Raw genomic sequence first — 19,407 nt, forward strand, 5'->3', positions numbered from 1 at the left:
CCCATATGTGCACCCACCCTACGCCGGCGTTTTCAAGCTACGTCGGCGGGGTGTAGCCTGTTTTTAGGCGCATGTTGGTTTGTGGGTCTGCCGCACACATACGCCGGCGCACATTTGCACTTACGTTGGCGTAACGTGCTATACGTCGGCGTAAGTGCTTTGTGAATCTGGGCCACTGTCTTTGAAATTGCCCCTGTTTAAATCCGTGGACAAAACCGGGGACAGACTTGGTCCAGGGACAGTGTCCTCAATTGGGGGACTGTCCCCGGATACCAGGGATGTCTGGTCACCCTATGTCAGGGGGTTTAGCTCTCCAGAATCTATCAAACACCTAAAATATTAGTTTGTGGTGGCCTGACCCTTTAAATGTTTGACTTTTAGGAACGGGTCGCTATGTTGTTAGAGGAAGCCCGGAGGATAGCAAAATGTTTGGCCTCTTCCTGCATCCCGACACCGCCGTGTGTCTTTCTGGTACAGGACTGGTTTCGTACGGTTCCAGCAGGTTCTCCGTGTCGCTGTTTCCTGGCAGGGAAAGGTGGCTTTCCTTACTGCACGTTGCTTTACAAGGCATTTTAGTGACAAGTTTTTGTGGGGACAAAGATAACAATAACATTCAATTTCTACATGTGCTTGTGTGTTACAGTATAAAAAAGTCTGATGCCGCGTACACACGACCAGTTTTCCCGTCTGGAAAATTGCCATGACAGCTTTTGACAGGGCCGCCCGTTTGTATGCTCCATGGCAGTATTCCCGACAGGAAAACCACCGGCAATCGCGGCAGGAAAAATGAGAACATGTTGTTTTTTCCTGCCGCGATTCCCGGCTGTCTTTTTCCCGGCAGATTCCCTATAGGAAACACTGCGGCGGAGCATACACACGGCCAGGATTCCCGGCCAAAGCTCTCACCGCAGTTTTCCCAATGGGAAAACCTCTGGTGTGTACACGGGCAAAGTGACTGAGCAGGTTCTCGGTTTTCCCCCCCTGGGATTCCCGGCCAAAGCTCTCGCCGCATTTTTCCCAAAGGGAAAACCTCTGGTGTGTACACAGGGAAAGTGACTGAGCAGTTTTTAGGTTTCCCCCCCGGGCAGTGTTGCCAACCATCCGTATTTTTACGGACAGTTCGTAAAAACGGGCACTTTTTCCCCCCTTTCGTAAATGTCCATGGTTGTGGGAATGTGCCAGTAAAAAAAAAAAACGAGATCGGTTCGGCTTGGAACTGCGCATGGAGATTGGAGGCAGGGGGTGGTTGGAGGCAGGGGGTGATGGTGGCAGGGGGAGATTGGAGGCAGGGGGTGTTAGTGGCAGGGGGTGTTGGTGGCACAGCAGAGGGGGGTGGAGGCACCGCAGAGGGTGGGGGATGGAGACAGGGGTTGTTGGTGGCACCGCAGAGGGGGATGGAAGCAGGGGACGATGGAGGCAGGGGGCATGGGGGAGATTGGAGGCAGAGGAAGATTGGAGGCAGGGGAAGATTGTGGCACCGCAGAGGGGGGTGAAGGCAGGGAGTGTTGGTGGCAGAGGGGGGTGAAGGCATGGGGTGTTGGTGGCAGAGGGGGATGGAGGCAGGGGGTGACGTGACTAAATAATTTGCCCTTATTATATTGAAAATAACAAAAATATGTTTTTTTTACCTTAATATCTAATAATTTGCACCTAAAAATGTAATATAGTAACTTTTGTGAAATGCCAGTAAAAACGTGGCTGCGCCAGTAAATTTCGGGTGTCGTGCCAGTAAATTTCAATCTGGTAAGTTGGCAACACTGCCCCCGGGATTCCCGGTGGACTTTTCACCGCCGGGAATCCCGATCGTGTGTACGGGGCATATGAAAAGAAAAATACAATAGAATGAAACTCATCTCAATACAAAACATACCACATTACCACTTTATGAAAAATGATACGCCAGCTCCATTGTATGTGTATGTTAAAGCAGGACTGTACCCGTCTTGGAGGACCATGCTACTCATCCTGGCGTATGTGATGGCCCATACACACGATCGGACTTTTCGACAGCAACGGTCCGGCGGACGTGTTTTATCGGACAATCCGACCGTCTGTACGCTCCATCGGACAATTGTTGTCGGTTTTTCAACGGACAAATGTTCGTTGTGCATGCTCTGAAACTTTCCGACGACAAATGTCCGATGGAGGATCATGTGTGTACACAAGACAATTGGACTAAAATCCAAAGTACAAACACGCATGCTCAGAACCAATGCTAAACATCAGACAACAACAGCAGAAGTTGCCCAAAGGGTGGCGGTAAAGAACTGAAAAACCACGTGGTTTGGTGAATGTTGGCTGAAAAAGTTCTGCAGGACAAGTTCACGGCCAACACCCCTTTATACAAAAATCCACGGAAAAGTCAGATGGAAGTCCGATCGTGTGTACGAGGCTTAAAAGTAATGACGTTAATTAAAAAAAAGTTTGGAAAAGGTTACAATTATGAGATTAGTTTAGATGCAAACATTGCTCGGTGGAGTGTTCCTTTAAAAAAGTTTCATCCCCTTCTATAAGTTGCTAGAGCCTCCCATAGTCCTCATTTAGAGACTCAATTGTATGAATATTATGGCAGTTGAATCCTACCTGTTGGGTGGGGTGTCTGATTGGTGCGTATAGAATTGGCGTGTATTCAGAATTCTGCAGCTCCTGGCATGTATGTTTTAATTTGAAGCAAACGTACACAGTCCAATTATCAGACACACCTAAATGGTGAGATGCTCAGGTACTGTGGCCCTACAATTAACCCTAACACTCACCCTAAGCCCCTTTAAACACCAACTATAACCCTATACACATTACATATATGACCAGATTCACGTAGAGATACGCCGTCGTAACTCCAAATCTGCGCAATCGTATATTTAAGTGTATTCTCAAATTGAGATACGCTTAAATGTAGCTAGGATTGCGACCGCCGGCGCCGTCGTATCTTAGCTTTCTATTTACGCTGGCCGCTAGGGGTGTGTACGCTGATTTACGCCTAGAATACGTAAATCAGCGAGATACGCCTATTCACGAACGTACGCTTGCCCGTCGCAGTAAAGATACGCCGTTTACGTAAGGCGTTTTCAGGCCTAAAGATAATCCACCAAAAAGATGGCGCAGCCAATGTTAAGTATGGACCGCCGTCGAATTTCACGTCGTTTGCGTAAGTCGATTCAGAATAGGGCTGGGTGTAAGTTACGTTCACGTCGAAAGCATTGACTATTTGGGACGTGATTTGGAGCATGCGCACTGGGATACGTCCACGGACGGCGCATGCGGCGTTCGTTCAAAACGTCATTTACGTGGGGTCATGCTTTATTTACATAAAACACCCCACCTCTTCAAAATTTGAATTAGGCGCGCTTATGCCGGCACATTTACGCTACGCCGCCGTAACTTAGGACGCAAGTGCTTTGTGAATACAGCACTTGCCTCTCTAACTTGCGGCGGCGTAACGTAAATTACATACGCTATGCCCGCACAACTTTAAGCCGCCGTACGTGAATCTGGCCAATAGTCAAGATAACCCTAAAGCCCTGTACACACGATCGGTTTGTCCGATGAAAACAGACCGATGGACAAACCGATCGTGTGTGGGTCCCATCGGATTGTTTTCCATCGGTGAAAAAAAATAGAACATGTTTTAAATTTTTCCTATGGATAAAAAAACGATAGAAAAAAACGATCGTCTGTGTGGAAGTCCATCGATCAAGAATCCACGCAAGCTCAGAATCAAGTCGACGCATGCTCGGAAGCATTGGACTTCATATTTCACAGCACGTCGTAGTGTTTTACGGCACCACGTTTTGGCACGGTCGGATTTTTGACTGATGGTGTGTAGGCAAGACTGATGAAAGTCAGCTTCATCGGATTTCCGCCGAAAAAATCCATCGGATTAGATTCCATCAGATATCCGATCGTGTGTACAAGGCTTAACACTCCTGGGAACCCTAACACTAATGCTGGCCATACACTATACGAAAAATCGGCCAAACCCATTTTTCGAAAAACGAAAATTCGGCCGTGAGCGCAAACGATAGTGCCATCATGTAATGACCGCTAAATCGTTCAGTGGACATAAATAAATAAAAAATTGTTTTGTTTTCTTTACATATACCCAGTGCAGAAAGTTCGGACGGGAAACACATTAACCTTTCAATTTATCGTTCGTTCCGCAGAAAATTTCCAAACTTGTCCTGTGTTTTTTCGGCTCAAAAACGTCCCAACGATTATCGATTTTGTGCCCATTAACTGTTCGAAAGACGAAAAAACTGTCCGATTTTTCGTATAGTCTTTGGCCAGCATAACCCTTACCCTCCTGCTAAGCCTGAGGCCCCATACTCACGAGCAAACATGTCTGCTGAAACTGGCCCGCAGGCCAGTTTCAGCAGACATGTTTGGTCGTGTGTGGGCGCGAGCGGGCCGAATTCCAGCAAACATTTGCCCGCCGGGCCTTTTCCCAGCGGACAAATATTCCTGGACTTGTTTTAAAACAGTCCGCTGGAATTCTGCCCGCTCGGACATGTACGGTCGTCAGTACAGACCTACCGTACATGTCCAGGCGCCCGCCGTCCCTCGCATGCGTCGAATGACTTCGACGCATGCGTGGAAGCATTTTAAAGGCGGGCCGCCCACGTCGCCGCGTCATTGTCGCGGCGACACCGCGTCATCGACGCGGCGACACCGCGGACACGCCCCGCGTATTGTTTACGCGCGGACTTCTGTACGATGGTGTGTACAACCATCGTACAGAAGCCCTCTGGCAGACATGTATGGTGAAAACGGTCCGACGGACCGCTTTCACCATACATGTTTGGTCGTGAGTACCCGGCCTTACACTATCCACCTAGGACTCATCCAAACACTATCCCTTATCTCAGCACCAACTCTCACCCTAACTATTCCTAACATCAAAAATCCTACGCATGCTCGGAATCAATTTGACGCATGCTCGGAATCACTGAACTTCATTTTTTCGGCTCGTCGTAGTGTTGTACTATACCACGTTCTTGGGGGGGGGGCACTTTAACTGGGGTACAGACTGGCCTGAGGAAATATACTGGGGGACAGGCTGACCTAGGGGGATCATACTGGGGGACAGATGGACCTGGGGGGATTATACTGGGGGACAGATGGACCTGGGGGGATTATACTGGGGGACAGACTGACCGGGGGGATGTACTGGGAGGAAAGAATGACCTGGGGGGGGCTGTACTGGGGGACAGACTGACCTGGGGAGATTGTACTGGGGGACAGACTGACCTGGGGAGGATGTACTGGGGGACAGACTGACCTGGGGGGGGAATGTACTAGGAGGACAGACTGACCTGGGGGGGACTGTACTGGGGGACAGACTGACCTGGGGAGATTGTACTGGGGGACATAGTGACCTGGAGGGGGATGTACTGGGAGGACAGGCTGACCTGGGGGGGGACTGTACTGGGGGACAGACTGAACTGGGGGGATGTACTGGGGGGATGTACTGGGAGGACAGACTGACCTTGGGGGGATGTACTGGGGGACAGACTGACCTGGGGAGATTATACTGGGGGACAGACGGACCTGGGGGGAACTGTACTGGGGGACAGACTGACCTGGGGAGATTGTACTGGGGGACAGACGGACCTGGGGGGAACTGTACTGGGGGACAGAATGACCTGGGGAGATTGTACTGGGGGACAGACTGACCTGGGGAGATTGTACTGGGGGACAGACGGACCTGGGGGGAACTGTACTGGGGGACAGAATGACCTGGGGAGATTGTACTGGGGGGACAGACTGACCCGGGGAGATTGTACTGGGGGACAGATGGACCTGGGGGAGATTTACTGGGGGACAGACTGACCTGGGGGAGATGTACTGGGGGACAGACTGACCTCGGGGGGGATGTACTGGGGGACAGAGTCAGACTGACCTGGGGAGATTACACTGAGGGACAGACAGACCTGGGGTGAACTGTACTGGGGGACAGACTGACCTGGGGAAAAAGTACTGGGGGACAGATGGACCTGGGGGGAGATTTACTGGGGGAAAGACTTACCTGGGGGGAGATGTACTGGGGGACAGACTGACCTGGGGGGGGGGGGGCTGTACTGGGGGACAGACTGACCTTGTTTTATTTAACTACACTCCTTAAGCTTCTCCCATTATTAACACAATTTGGTCTCACCCACTGCAATATTACTTTTCTTATGGCACCCAGAGGTGTCCCAGGTCTTTTACAATCCTATAGTGTAAACTGCGAACAAAATTATAATTGCTGTGCGACGCTAAAGTGTATGAAAAGGTGGCAAGCCTACATACAGCCCAGGTCCTGTTTCTATTGCCCCGGGGGGGGGGGGGGGGGTTTGTAGGACACACAGTAGAACTAAAATAATAGATCAAGGAACCAAAAAAAAAAACAGCTCGCCGCACCTGAACAACGGGAAGGCGTAGACTCTGCGTGTTTTCGTGCTAAATTTACCCTTTTGGCCGATGCTTTTCTTCTAATAATGATCTGTTCAAGATCAGACATGCAGCCACAGTTGTTTTGTGTCTAGGTGTATTTATCGGGAGCAGCGGCGGCAGATCAGGTACACGAGGAATGTCCTGCATGCCATTGTTCCCGGGACACTCCCAGAGACACATGCCAACACAAGCAGACCCAAACCGGAGCAAAGTGGCTCCATGATAGTTACTGATACATTGCAGCGATATCTCTGGGACACTTCACTTCATTCTGATCGAATGCCGATCACTGCAAGATAACCTTTGTGTTCCTTGGGTAGAAATGTGTCTACTTAAAGTGAACCTGTCATAGTTGTCACCATTGCAGATCTCCTTTGGAATGATGCCAGCTGCCTGGCCATTATGCCCACTCTCTGCTTTCCATACTCTGTGATCTGTATTATATGTGCAAATTAGAAAAGTGAAAAAGATCCTTATCTCTATAGTTGGGGCATATTCCTCCCATTTATGTATGAAACACTATTCTGCCAACCTGACACCAACAATGGGGCACCATTTCTCCTACTGGCACCAACAATGAGGCACAGTGGCGGCTGGTGCTCAAAATTTGTTGGGGGGGGGCCAAAAAAAAAAACATCAATTGCAGCCTCACTCTGCCCATCAAATGCAGCCACTGTGCCCATCAATTGCCGCCACTTTGCCCATCAAACGCAGCCACTGTGCCATAAAATTGTCGCCACTGTGCCATCAATTCTCGCCACTGTGCAATGCCGTTGTCGCCACTGTGCCCATCAATTGCCGCCAATTTGCCCCGTAAAATGCTGCCAGATTGCCCCTTAAAAAGCCGCCAGATTGCCCCAAAATACCGCCAGATTGCCCCCCCCCCCCAGCCCGGCACTTACCTTTCTCAGTCAGCCATCCTCCTCCACGATCCCTCGATGTCTTCTCCCGCCCTCGATGTCGCTTCAGCCAATTAGGTTACCGGTAACCCGATCAACCCGAGCGTCCCCTGGTTAAAGAGGAGTTCCACCCAAAAATGAAACTTCCTCTTAACCCACTCCTCTCCCCCTTACATGCCACATTTGGCATGTGATTTTTTTGGGGGGGAGTGGGGGCTTCAGGAGAAGGGGACTTCCTGTCCCACTTCCTCCTTCCGCCGAGGGGCTGCAAAGGCGATTAAGCTTAATCGCCTTTTGGCAGCCCCTCCCTGTAGGCGATCGCCTAGGACACGTCAGGTCCTAGGCGATCGCCTGTCCAATCAAACAGCGCAGCGCCGGGCCGCGCCGCGCGCAGTGCCGCTCGCGCATGCGCAGTGGGTGCCCGGCCGTGAAGCCGAAAGCTGTCACGGCCGGGTGCCCACAGTGACAATGAAGACGCCGGCCGGGGAGGGGGGGAGAGGAGCGGACCCCCGGCCGGCGCGTCGCTGGAATGCTGGAGCAGGTAAGTGTCAGTTTATTAAAAGCCAGCAGCTACACTTTTTGTAGCTGCTGACTTTTAATAAACTTAAAAAATGGGTGTAACACCCCTTTAACTATTTGGAAGCCGATTACAGCCCACAGGTAATCGGAAAGCCTATCAGAGCCGCTGGCTCTGATAGACACTTCCACAGCCAACCAGCTGCCGTTATTCAGATGGCCGGCGCTCGCCAGGGGGGCGGCCATCGGAATAGTGGGCGGCAGCGGCGCCAGCGACAACACATAGATTCATGCAATGCATGAATCTATGTATTGTTTCAGTGGCGGTGCAGGAGCGAGAAGGGGCGGCGCTCCTGCGTCCACTATGGACACACCGCCACTGATGAGGCACCATTTCTCCTACTGACACCAACAATGGGGCACCATTTCTCCTACTGACACCAACAAAGGGGCACTATTTCTCTTACTGACACCAACAATGGGGCACCATTTCTCCTCCTGCCACCAACAAAGGGGCACCATTTCTCCTACTGACACCAACAATGGGGCACCATTTCTCCTACTGACACCAACAAAGGGCACCATTTCTCCTACTGACACCAACAATGAGAAACTATTCTTCCTAATGATTCCAACATTGGGGAACTATTCCTCCTACTATTACTGTATTGTTTCAGTGGCGGTGCAGGAGCGAGAGGGGGCGGCGCTCCTGTGTCCACTATGGACACACCGCCACTGATGAGGCACCATTTCTCCTACTGACACCAACAATGGGGCACCATTTCTCCTACTGACACCAACAAAGGGGCACCATTTCTCCTACTGACACCAACAATGAGAAACTATTCTTCCTAATGATCCCAACAATGGGGAACTATTCCTCCTACTATTACCAAAGGTGGCGATATTTACTTCCATCGATGCCAGGAAAATGTTTCCTCTTCCGCTGGTCACAGTCCGGCCCCCCTAAAATCAGAAGGACAATAAACTGGCCTTTTGTTTAGAAGGTTTGGAGACCCTCTGCTCTATACTGTCCCTGGTGGAGGATTCTGGAACCATTGGGCCTGTTTGACATGAAAGTTTTAGCATGTAGGAACAAATGTGCGGAGATTTGTTGCTGTTCTTAGAGAGCACCTGTAGGCATAGGTGTTGCATTAGGGTGTGCACCTGAAAGCTCAAACACACATGTCTGTGTATATATATATATATATATATATATATATATATATATATATATATATATATATATATACACACATACACACATATACACACAGATAAGTCGACCTAACTCAGAATCTACGCCGACTTATGTTTAAGTGTATTCTCAAACAGAGATACGCTTAAACATATCTAAGATACGACGGCTTGCGCTGTCCTATCTTAGGTTGCAATATTGAGGCTGGCCGCTAGGTGGCGCTTCCATTGCGGTCGGCGTAGAATATGTAAATTAGTAGATACACCGATTCACGAATCTACGTAAGGCATTATCAGGCCTAAAGTTATTCCATCTAATAGCTGGAATAGTAATGTTAAAGTATGGCCGCCATTCCCGCTTCGAAATTTGAAATTTTTACGTCGTTTGCGTAAGTCGTCCGCGGATCGGGATTTACGTCGTTTACGTCCACGTCACAATCAATAGGCCCGTGCGGCGTACTTAGCCGCAATGCACACTGGGAAGTGTAGGCGCCCGGCGCATGCGCAGTTGAAAAAAAACGTCAATCACGTCGGGTCAAGCCTCATTCCCATTAAACACGCCCCCTCAGACAAATTTGAATTAGGCGCCCTTACGCCCGCCCGCTTTAGGCTACGCCGCCGTAACTTAGCAGGCAAGTACTTTGAGAATCGGGGCCTAAGATTTCCCCTCACTGGAACTAAGGGGCCAAGCCCAACCCCTGAATACCAACCCCACACCATAATCCCCCCTCCACCAAATGATTTGGACCAGTGTACAAAGCAAGGTCCATAAAGACACGGATGAGCGAGTTTGTGGTGGAGGAACTTAATGATGAGGAGGGTCCAAAGATCCCCTGTGACCAATGGAACTTGTAGGGGTTTTCCATAGAGCAATATTGAGCAGTTTTACTGGAAAGTTTTTTTCTTACCGGTAAATGGTCATTCAGATTTCCCATTAGTAAAAGTCATGGTGTGTGCTGATCACGGGGAGGGCGGTCATTGTACAATTTGTACAGATCTGAGTCAATCTTTATTCCATCCGTCATCCTCAGCGCGAGATCTCCAACCATTATGTACAGTATATAACATGTTCAAAGAGGAGCTGTACCCACGTTTTGGGTGGAGTGGTGTAAGATTTGTCCCTCCCCTCTGGCATCTGTACTGTCTGGGGACCATCATGCAGCCAGTGAAGTCTCTGGGCCAGATTCAGGTACATTTACGTTGCTCCGCGGCAGCGTAACGTATCTGATTTATGTTACACCGCCGCAGGTTTACAGCGTAAGTGCCTGATTCACAAAGCTCTTACCTGTAAACTTGCGTCGGTGTAACGTAAATCCGCTCGGCGCAAGCCCGCCTAATTCAAATGGGGCGGGCACTATTTAAATTAGGCGCGTTCCCACGCCGAAAGTACTGCGCATGCTCCGTCGGAAAAAATTACCCGACGTGCATTGCGCTAAATGACGTCGCACGGACGTCATTGGTTTGACGTTAACGTAAATGGCGTCCAGTGCCATTCACGGACGACTTACGCAAACGACGTGATTTTTTTAAATTTCGACGCGGGAACGACGGCCATACCACCTAGGAGGCAGCCCTAACTTTACGACGCGTATCGCTACAAAAACGCTGTAAATTTAGATCGACGGACATCGCGGACGTAACTAGTCATTTGCATATTCTACGCCGACCGCAATGGCCTCGCCACCTAGCGGCCGGCCTAGAATTGCAGCCTAAGATCCAACGGTGTAACACAGTTACACCTGTCGGATCTTAGGGCTATCCATGCGTAACTGATTCTATGAATCAGCCGCATAGTTAGGACGGGCGGATCACAGAGATACGACGGCGTATCAGGAGATACGCCGTCGTATCTCTTTTGTGAATCTGGTCCACAATTCCTAATTCGCATATTTATTCAGGTTCCGTGACCTAAGCCTCGTACACACGATCGGATTATCCAATGGGAATTGACAGGCTGTTGTCGGAAAATCCGACCGTTTTTAAGCTCCATCGGTCAATTGTCGGATTTTCCGCGGACAAATGTGGGATAGCACGCTTTAAAATTGTCTGCCAACAAATGTGTGTTGTCGGATTATTCGATCGTGTGTACGCAAGTCCTTCGGACAAAACTCCAAAGTACAAACACGCATGCTCAGAAGCAATGCTCAGCATAACACAACATTAGCAGAAGTTGCCCAAAGGGTGGCGCTAAAGAGCTGAAAAACCACGTTGTTTCATGTTTGTTGGGCGACAATTCTTTGCCGTTTTTATGCAAGACAAGTTCCTGCCCAACGCCCTTCGGGTTAAAAGTCCTACGCTTTGTCCGCAGAAAATCCGATTGTGTGTACGAGGCTTTAGAGAGCACTGAAACCAGGGGATCAGCATGACAGTCAGAAGAAGGAGTGGGTGGTCAAAACAGCAGCCTCTGTACCTGTACGTCCCTCATGACTAGGATTGCCACCTGTCCGAGATTTACCCGGACAGTCCGGGTTTACATATTATTTAGATTGCGCTGTGGCTCCTAGGGTGACCAGATTTCCAAACTACCATTCTAAGACACGCCCCCCCCCTTCCCAAAAATCAGCTTGTGCTGTAACGAACCACAGCCCAGCGATTGGACACAAGAGGCGGGATTTATGATTTCTCCAATTACAAGCAGGGGGCGGGGATTGTGCTCCTCCAGATATTCCTGGCAAGGACAAGTACTGTCAGTGCGTAAAGCGCTGATGTGGCGGCCTTTTCTGGGGGCATCAGAGTGGCCGGGGGGGGGGGGGGTGACTGTGTCAGTTTCATTCCGGGACACTGTATTGTCCTGGAATGAAGGTGCCCGGGACAGACCTGCAAAATGCGGGACACGTGGTCACCCGAGCACTGGCTCCCCAAGTAATCATGATAGTCACACACAAATCTGTTGCCCACAGGAGGTATCTAGGCGGCTGTCTGGGGGCAGGTTCGGCATCACTGGGGGGGCAGGGCGATGATGTCAACAAGAGCAATTTGGCCACACCCACTGTTCGCTGCGGCACGCTATGCGCACCACATTACTACTCTCCTTGGGGGCACCCAAAGGTGTCCCAGGCCGCTAAAGTGTTCGGCTTTGGCTTGAAGAAAAGGTGGCAACCCTAAAGCCTAGGATAATGACCAGACAAGAAACAGGAAGTGGGGTGTATAAGGAAACAGGAAGTGGGGTGTATAAGGAAACAGGAAGTGGGCTGTATAAGGAAACAGGAAGTGGGGTGTATAAGGAAACAGGAAGTGGGGTGTATAAGGAAACAGGAAGTGGGGTGTATAAGGAAACAGGAAGTGGGCTGTGTAAGGAAACGGGAAGTGGGCTGTGTAAGGAAACGGAAAGTGGGCTGTGTAAGGAAACAGGAAGTGGGGTGTATAAGGAAACATGAAGTGGGGTGTATAAGGAAACAGGAAGTGGGCTGTATAAGGAAACAGGAAGTGGGGTGTATAAGGTTTTTACTGGCAGAAAATAATGTTTTACTATCCAAAGTTAAAGCAACAACAACAAAATTATTGAAGTTTAATGATTCAATACATAAAATATATGCAGTATTATATAAGATAATCATATTATATATACTATGTTATAATATATACAATAATTATAGTGTACACACACACTGCTTTATTTCATATGAGGAATATGCAAAGCGCAACAACCCACAGCAACCAGTAAGAAGACATTTGTATTGTTCTCATTACTATAATCAGATCTAATTGCTACAGACGTAAATGTCTAGTCACTTATACCTGCAATTAGGTTTGATTATAGTATATCATATATACAGTAGAAATTGCTATACAATTATCATAAATATAATCAAAAGAATTAATGTAACGGACAGATTTAAACCAAAAGTGTTTGTCGGAGTTGGGCTTTAAACATAGTGCAGGTCTAATTGAAAAAAAAAAACCAGAGACAGCCAGGCGGCTAGCATTTTCCTCAGTAATGATCCCCGATAATGATTCCAAATCGCGAAGTGTGAATGTGACCTTAGGAAAATCCTGTCCGCTGTGTCCTTGTAAAAACTCACATTACGTTATTCTGTTATAGCGATTTTATATTCAATATTGATTATTGTATACATTTATAGTCATTTTATGTTCACAATTTTTTATTTTGTTTTATATTTCTATATTTATACTCATTATATTCAGCATTTTTTTTTTACTTTTTGTATTTATAGTCATATTATATTCAACATTTTTTTAAATATATTTTTAGATTTATACTCCTCATTATATTCAGCATTTTTATTTTACTTTCTTTATTTTTGTAGTTATAGACATATTATATTAAATATTTTTTATATATATTTTTATATATATACTCATTATATTCCAAGGGGCAGATCCACATAGATCTGCACCCGCGCAGTGTATCAGAGATACGCTACGCCACCGTACCTTACCTGGCGTTCTTTCAAATCCTCAAAGATTTTGCGCCGTAAGTTACGGCGGCGAAGTGTATTTCTGGCGGCGGAATTCAAATCGGCGATTAGGGGGCGGGTTTCATTTAAATCAAACGCGTCCCCGCGCCGAATGAACTGCGCATGCTCCGTTTTGAAATTTCCCGCCGTGCATTGCGCGAAATGACATCGCAACAACGTCATTTTTTTAGGCGTGAGTTACGTCCATCCCGATTCACGGACGATTTACGAAAAAATAAAAAATAAATATTTTTTCAATAAATACAGATCTTTTTTTTTTTTTTTTTCAATAAATACAGATTTTTTTTTTCCAATAAATATGGATCTTTTTATTTTTTTTTAATAAATATGCATTTTTTTTTAATGCATCATTTATTGGTGTGTGTCATGCAATCGAGACATATATACAAGAAGCGGGATGACGCCATCCTCCATTGCGATGCCCGTGTAACGTTGACGCCATTTCGCAAGCGTCTCCCCGTTGCGTCTGCCGCAGCAGGCAAAACAATGGGGCCCTTTGAGGCTGCCTGTACGGGGGACACGGGGCCCTGCACATGTAAGGACATGTCCCAGCTCTGGAATTTGTTTCCCTTCTGTAAATAAAAGTTCCTCCCACGCTTCGCCGGGCTCCCAGATGAAATCCGATCTGCGCCGCAAACTTCAAAAATACGCCCTGAAAATGTCATTCTCAATATTCTGGGCGTTCACCAGAAAAAAGTGGTTGGCTCGAAGCCAAGAGTTCCTCCACACCCTTTAGTTCCCTTTTTCAGCTCCAAGCAGAGAAACGACGATGAGTGTGCGAGAAAGGAAAGCGCAACTACAGGCGTTGTAGGGGCCCCAACTCGCCGCGTTTTTATGGGCGCTACAACGCAGGAAAACTAGTCACTATTATCATCAATGAAGCACTTCACATCAGTGCATTGCGTTAGGAAGCAGTGCGTCCGCGACAATTCGCGGAAAACCACGCCAGCAGGAGCTTCTTTTGGGTGACAAACGCACAAAGGGCAGCCCGTTCTGGGCCGCGAATTGCCATGGCGGCAGATTTGCATCTAGGGGCATAAATTTCAAGTCTAATTTGACTATCTAATTACACTTTGAGGAACTGTAGTGGCATGGATGCCAACTGATGTAGCATGGATGAGCCGTGGATGTGGATGGCTGGGCATGGATGGGATGGCTGAGTATGACTGGGTGGGTATGGCTAAGTGTGGGTGGGAAGGCTGGGTATGGCTGAGTATATCTGGGTATGGCTGAGTATGGATGGCAGAGAATTGCAGAGTATGGATGATTATTGCAGAGTATGGCAGAGTATTGGCAGAGTATTGGCAGAGTATTGGCAGAGTATGGGCAGAGTATGGGCAGAGTATTGGCAAAGTATTGGCAGAGTATGGGCAGAGTATGGGCAGAGTATTGCAGAGTATTGGCAGGGTATTGGCAGAGTATGGGCAGAGAATTGACAGAATATGGGTAGAGTGTGGGCAGAGTATGGGCAGAGTATGGGCAGGGTATTGGCAGAGTATGGGCAGAGAATTGACAGAGTATGGGTAGAGTGTGGGCAGAGTATGGGCAGAGTATGGGCAGAGTATGGGCAGAGTCTTGGCGGAGTATTGGCAGAGTATTGGCAGAGTATGGGCAGAGTATGGATGTGACTGGAATGGGCACTGAGCAGCGCTGTGGGCACTACACATCCAGCCCACAGCGCTGCTGCAAACGATCTCTCCCCCTCTTCCCTCACACTGTACCGAACAGTACAGAGAGGGGAGAGAGGAACCGGACGTGACGCCGGTTTGTTTATGTGATCGCTCTGACATTTGACAGAGCGCTCACGTGGTTAACGGCCGCTATCAGCGGCCCTCTACCGCGATGCGGCGGGTCGGGTCACGGATGTTTCCGGGTGCGCGCCCAGGGGCCGCGCGGGAGCAAGATTCTGGGAGGACGTTCATGGACGCCCTCCCAGAATAAGCCGGCCGCGCTGTAACCGTCTTTCGGCTATGGCCCGGTCGGCATGTGGTTAAACACCTCCCAACTTTCGGAGATGGGAATGAGGGACACCTATTAGCAAAAGCATGCAGGCATAGGACACACCCCTTGCCACGCCCCCTTAAAGAAGAAGTGTACAAAAAATGATTGGTTAAACCCACAAGTGCTTTTTTAGTTTTTTTTACCACTACTGTTCCTTTATAGTGACTTTTGGAGTATCTTTGCGGCGGGCGTAACGTATCTCAGATATGTTACGCCACCGCAAATTAGGGCGCAAGTTCTGTATTCAGAAAGAACTTGCGCCCTATGTTACGGCGGCGTAACGTATGTTGTCCGGCGTAAGCCCGCCTAATTCAAATGTGGATGATGTGGGCGTGTTTTATTTAAATTACATGTGACCCCGCGTATTTGACGTTTTTTTTCGAACAGCACATGCGCCGTTCGTGAAAGAATCCCAGTGCGTATGCTCGAAATTACGCCGCAAATGGTCATTGCTTTAGACGTGCACGTAATTTACGTACAGCCCTATTCGCGAATGACTTACGCAAACAACGTAAAATTTTCAAAATTCGACGCGGGAACGACGTCCAACCTTAACATTGCGTACGCCTCATATAGCAGGGGTAACTTTACGCCGGAAAAAGCCTAACGTAAACAACGTAAAAAAATGCGCCGGGCGGACGTACGTTTCTGAATCGGCGTATCTACCTAATTTACATAGTCCTCGCATAAATCGACGGAAGCGCCACCTAGTGGCCAGCGTAAATATGCAACTAAGATACGACGGTGTAAGAGACTAATGCCCCGTACACACCATCACTTTATGTGATGAAAAAAAAACGACACTTTCTGTGAAGTAAAAAACGACGTTTTTGAAACTTCAATTTTCAAAGACGAAGTTGCCTACACACCATCGTTTTCTCACAATGATCTTGCAAAGTGAGGTTACGTTCCACCACGTTTTTCCATTGAAGCTTGTTTCTGGGCATGCGTGGATGAAAAAACGTCTTAGAAAACGACGTTTTTTGCTACACACGGTCAATTTCTGTGAAGTAAAAAGTGCACTTTTGAAAAACGACACATAAAATTGAAGCATGCTTCAATTTTTTTTGGTCGTTTTTTACAAGACATAAAACGACGTTTTCCCCCACACACGGTCAATTAAAGTGACGTTTTTAAAAACGTCATTTTTTTTCATCACATAAAGTGATGGTGTGTACGCGGCATTACGCCAGTCGGATCTTAGCCAAATTCCGGCGTATCTTGTTTTCTAAATACAGAAAAAAGATACGCCGGCGCAGATTAGAATTTACGCGGCATATCAATAGATACACCGACGTAAAGTCTTTCTTAATCCGGGCCCGAGAAATCAGATGAAATGTTTAGCACCGGGAAACACTTATTGAAAGATAAAAAGTGCATTTTATATACAACTATAGAGATGAGAGCAAAATGAGGGACGAATGAGGAGGAAAGAGGGACAGAGGGACAGAGGGATAGAGGGACAGAGGGATAGAGGGACAGAGGAATAGAGGGACAGAGGGACAGAGGAATAGAGGGACAGAGGGACTGAGGAATAGAGGGACAGAGGAATAGAGGGACAGAGGAATAGAGGGACAGAGGGACAGAGGAATAGAGGGACAGAGGAATAGAGGGACAGAGGAATAGAGGGACAGAGGGACAGAGGAATAGAGGGACAGAGGAATAGAGGGACAGAGGAATAGAGGGACAGAGGGATAGAGGGACAGAGGAATAGAGGGACATAGGAATAGAGGGACAGAGGGATAGAGGGACAGAGGAATAGAGGGACAGAGGGATAGAGGGACAGAGGAATAGAGGGACATAGGAATAGAGGGACAGAGGGACAGAGGGATAGAGGGACAGAGGAATAGAGGGACAGAGGAATAGAGGGACAGAGGAATAGAGGGACAGAGGGACAGAGGAATAGAGGGACAGAGGAATAGAGGGACAGAGGGATAGAGGGACATAGGAATAGAGGGACAGAGGGATAGAGGGACAGAGGAATAGAGGGACAGAGGGATAGAGGGACAGAGGAATAGAGGGACATAGGAATAGAGGGACAGAGGGACAGAGGGATAGAGGGACAGAGGAATAGAGGGACAGAGGAATAGAGGGACAGAGGAATAGAGGGACAGAGGGACAGAGGAATAGAGGGACAGAGGAATAGAGGGACAGAGGAATAGAGGGACAGAGGGACAGAGGAATAGAGGGACATTGCTCCCAATCAGGGACAGTTGGGAGGTATGGTGACAGTATGCTCTGTAATACCTGTGCAGCCGTCCCCATATACGGCACACGGCGGGTGAGCGTCCTTCTCACCGGCAGGTGACTCACGGCTGAATGGCCAATAGATAAGGACAGGAATGTTCAAACAATGGCTGACCTTGGCTGATTAATGACTTTGAAAGAGACTGTCACTTCCACATTCATAGCCTTACATTGGGCCATTAGATACGCTCGCTCGGAGGGAAGGCCATCAGAGGTGCGGTACGATGCCATTTGTAATTGCTTAAAGTGACCCTGTCACCAGACCAGTCATTTCAATACACACAGTATGTTACCAAAAGTATTGGGACGCCTGCCTTTACACACACATGAACTTTAATGACATCCCAGTCTTAGTCTGTAGGGTTCAATATTGAGTTGGCTCCGCCCTTTGCAGCTATAAAGGCTTCACCTCTTCTGGGAAGGCCGTCCACAAGGTTTAGGAGTGTGTCTATGGGAATGTTTGACCGTTCTTCCAGAAGAGCATTTGTGAGGTCAGGCACTGATGTTGGATGAGAAGGCCTGGCTCCCAGTCTCCGCTCTAATTCATCTCAAAGGTGTTCCTTTGGGTTGAGGTCAGGACTCTGTGCAGGCCAGTCATGTTCCTCCACCCCAAACTCTCTCATCCATGTCATTATGGACCTTGCTTTGTGTTCTGGTGCGCAGTCATGTTGGGACAGGAAGGGCCGTCCCCAAAACTGTTCCCACAAAGTGGGGAGCATGAAATTGCCCAAAATGGCTTGGTATGCTGACGCCTTAAGAGTTCCCTTCACTGGAACTAAGGGGCCAATCCCAACCCCTGAAGAACAACCCCCACACCATAATCCCCCCTCCACCAAAGGATTTGGGCAATATAGTGTGGATGAGCGAGTTTGGGGTTGAGGAACCCCATTATTGATGTCAGTGGCAGGAATGGTGCCCCATCATAGGTGTCAGTGAAAAGAATAGTGCCCCATCATTGGTGTCAGTGGAAGGAATAGTGACCCATCATTGGTGCCAGTAGGAGGAATAGTGCCCCGTCATTGGTGCCAGTGAAATAAATAGTGCTTCGCCATTGGTGTCAGTGGCATAAATAGTGCCCCGTCATTGGTATCAGTGAAAGAAATAGTGCCCCATCATTGGTGCCAGTTAAAGGAATAATGCCCTGTCATTGGTGCCAGTGGAAGGAATCGTGCCCCATCATTGGTGTCAGTGGGAGGAATAGTGCCCCATCATTGGTGCCAGTTAAAGGAATAATGCCCTGTCATTGGTGCCAGTGAAAGGAATAGTGCCCATCATTGGTGTTAGTGGGAGGGATAGGATACCACTGTTAGTGTTAATAATGTAATCTTGTGGAATAGTGCCCAGAGCGCCAGATAAAGGCAAGCAAAGGGCCACATCCAGCCCCTGGGCCACAATTTGGAGGCACTATCCAAAACTATAAAAAAAGATACGTCAATGGGGCCCATTTACTTAACACGCATGCATTGACGCAAATTATGTTGCAAGTTAGTTGCATTCCATTAGACAGCCTATTAAATTGAATGGGTGGCCAATGCTCGCCAATGTGCCGTAAATTGGACGCAACCCTTTGATTGCACTGTGTGCTGTGGTGTGCTACAATGCAGGTATGTCGCCTTAGTGCGTTGCAGCCAGGGCCGCCATCAGGGGGGTACAGGCAGTACACCTGTAAGGGGCCC

Source organism: Rana temporaria, chromosome 11 (genome assembly GCF_905171775.1).
Source record: "Rana temporaria chromosome 11, aRanTem1.1, whole genome shotgun sequence".
NCBI lineage: Eukaryota > Metazoa > Chordata > Amphibia > Anura > Ranidae > Rana > Rana temporaria.